Genomic DNA, 3,210 nt, shown 5'->3' with positions numbered 1-3,210 from the left:
TAATAATAATAATAATAATAATAATAATAACAATAGTAATAGTAGTAATACAAATAATAACAGTAGTAATAGTAGCAGTAATAATAATAATAATAATAATAATAATAATTATAAAGAAAAAGAAGGAGAAGAAAAAGAAAAATATGAGAACTTTGATATTGAATATTAATGTAAGGATTAGACAATAATAATAACAAATATCAATGTTAGAGGTTCCACTAATGGTATGTCAAACAAGTATAGTATAAACTCTTATTATTCAATTGAAAACCACAAACAAAGGAGGTTCCAATCAGATTATAGATTGTTAACATGATTATATTAGTCTATATTAGTCATCTTATTCGATTAATGCTAATACATGTAAATCTCGTCAAGCATTCATGATTATAACTTATGTTAACAACAAATCAAGTTCCTTTCATAGCTCAGGTGTTGGTTATACCATATAGTATGAACTATGAAAGTGTCAAGCATTTGTTGTACCACGTGTTATACAACATAAATAAGATTAGTAATTTAAAAAGCAAAGTATTAAAGAGTGAATAAGATAATAAATACAAAACATGTTAGTATCAAACATTAAAGTCTATATTGATTTTACACTATACTTATTCGTACACCATTAATGTAACCTTTTCACATTGACATAATAAATTTAACTAAACATAATGAAAGAAAGAAAAATAAATAAACAAAATAAGAACATAAATAAAATAAAAATTAACTAAGTAAAGGAAAGGAAATGAAAGGTATAAACTTGATATTAATGAAAGCAAAATATAAGCAATACAAAAAATATAAAGAGAAAAAGCAAGAACATGATTTTGATATGAAAACCAAAATACTTAAATGCATGGCAAATGCCTCCTTTTATAGGCCAAACTTGAGAACTATTGATTTGATGATTAATTGATGAGTGGGTGGTCAACTCTTGACTTGGTGACAATTCTTATCTTCTGTTGTCTACCCAAAACGTCATTGATAATGTCAGAATTGGAACCACTTGAAAACATAAAAGTTATAGGAAATTATCTCATCTTTCCAGAAAAAAATAAATGGGGTCATTTAGACTTCTAGAACTCCAGATATAGGCCGAAAACTAAACAGTGCACGGGCTATAGGACAGATTCAGATTTCTTTGTTGTTGCTACAATTTGGACTTGAAAATGGCCTTTGTAAATCTTGGGCTCGTCGCTACGCAACGTCGAGCGACGGCTCCACTCCTTTTTTTGTTTGTTTTAACAAAAAGAATATTTTTTTTATTAGGGGAAATAAAGATTTTATTGGAGTTGCCATCTAGTAATTTGAGGGAACTAGAAATCCAAAATTAGACACTAATCCTAGAGATTCAGGTACTGGGTTAGTTATGATTAAGGGAAAGTAGACAACACCCTTAAAACATCCTTTCAGAGAAAGGTTACCCTTACTTGTGTGTTTTTCATTTGATTCAAATGCTATTATATTTTGAACTTATTCACAATTTTTTTAAGATGGTTAACGTCGGTCCTAAAAATACGAGACACATTAAAAATGACATCAGTCCCTAAAATTAGGAGACTTTATCTAAAATATCGACGTTTGTCCCTAAAAAGAAGAATTACGTTTGATTTACCAAAAGAAATAATAATGGACATAATCTATATTTGGTATTTAAATTTTTGACATCGGTCCTTTTCTGTAAATAAAAGAGACGTGTCGACAAATAATATTTATTTTATAAAACAAAAATTATTTTGATATCATTGAGAAATGGGTATATCCATTCTTGAGAATCGGGTTTTGACCCATGAATAGTAACATGATAAAATAGGTGTTGGACCCTCGTCGTTATTTATTTTAAATTTATTTTTGTTTTTTTTACATGGAAAAATTTACAAGTATTTATATATAAAAATATCAAAAATACCATAAAAAATTACCACTATATAGGTAAAAGACTGAAATACCCTTGCATTTCTCTGAAATTTATGAAAATGCCAACAGATTTGGTGGCTCACGCGCGGCTACTGTTGGTGGCGGCGAAATTTTCCTGTGAGATTCTGGCCAACAGATGGTTGATTCTGGTAGATCTGAGGACGAGGATTCTGATGGTGGTGGTCTTGACGACCGTTAATGGCTGATGAGGGAGAATCAACGACTTGAAGCTCGGTTGGCCAATGACTATCGCAGCCTTTTTCTGGCCAGATTCAGCAGTGAAAACATGTAAAACAGCTGGAGTTTTTCTTTAGAGGAGGCGATGCACCTTTCTGTGGTGGTTTGGCCGCTTAAAATGGCTGGAAATGGAAGATCGGAGGAGAGAGAGAGAATCGCCGGCGACAGGAAAGAGGGGCTCTGAGCTTTGATACGGTGTGAACAAGGTATGGTGCACCGGTGCGTCTGAAGCCTGGGAGCTGTTGGATCGGGGATGAACAGATCGTGCGGTTGTGATTGACTTGATCTGCAAGTAGATCGGATGGTCAAGATGGGCTGGGCTATGATCTGGTGTGTCGTGATGTACCGAGTGTTTGGTACACTTGATGACGTGGCACAACAAGATCAAAGGACAGATTATTTTGAAGGCTTAGATGGATTTGTATTTTAACCCGGTGTGGTAAAGCCTATTGTATACTAAAAAATCAAAGGCTCAGATTTAAATATTATTAGATCTAACGGTTGGGATATTTATGGTATTTTTCAAATTATTTTTTTAAAAAATCAATATCTTACCTGCGTGAAGAAAATGTAGAAAATAAATGAGTAGTGGCAAATAGTAACACAAATAGTAATATAAATAGTTTGCTCTCGAATTTAGAATTCTCTTGTTTTCTTTTCTTTCTCCTTTTGTAGTGTCTTGGTTTCATTGGCTATTTATAGCAAATGATAGGGGACAGCGAATCACAGATTGTGCAGGTAATCACGGGATTGTGTAAAATTTTCAATATACAGCTTCACCGCCTACCATCGGCAGAAATCCTCTGCCTACTGTGACAAAATTGTATTTTTTTTTATTTTATTATATATAATAATAATATTTATTTATAGGGGTAAAATTAAAAATTCAAATCAGTATTATAAAAAGCTTTTCAACCGTTAAAAATCAATTTTAATTACAAAAAAAATCTTTATACAGGTATCAACTTGGTGGACCGGGTTTTTTTTACCAAAAATAATAGTTTTGACCAAAAATAGCTTGAAACTCATTTTTCATCGCGGTCGACATGGTGGGAC

The sequence above is a fragment of the Populus euphratica genome, unplaced genomic scaffold, assembly GCF_000495115.2.
Source record: "Populus euphratica unplaced genomic scaffold, PopEup_1.0 scaffold579.1, whole genome shotgun sequence".
In the NCBI taxonomy this organism is placed as follows: Eukaryota; Viridiplantae; Streptophyta; class Magnoliopsida; order Malpighiales; family Salicaceae; genus Populus; species Populus euphratica.
The sequence above is the reverse complement of the archived record's forward strand: the minus strand, read 5'-3'. Positions refer to the sequence as shown.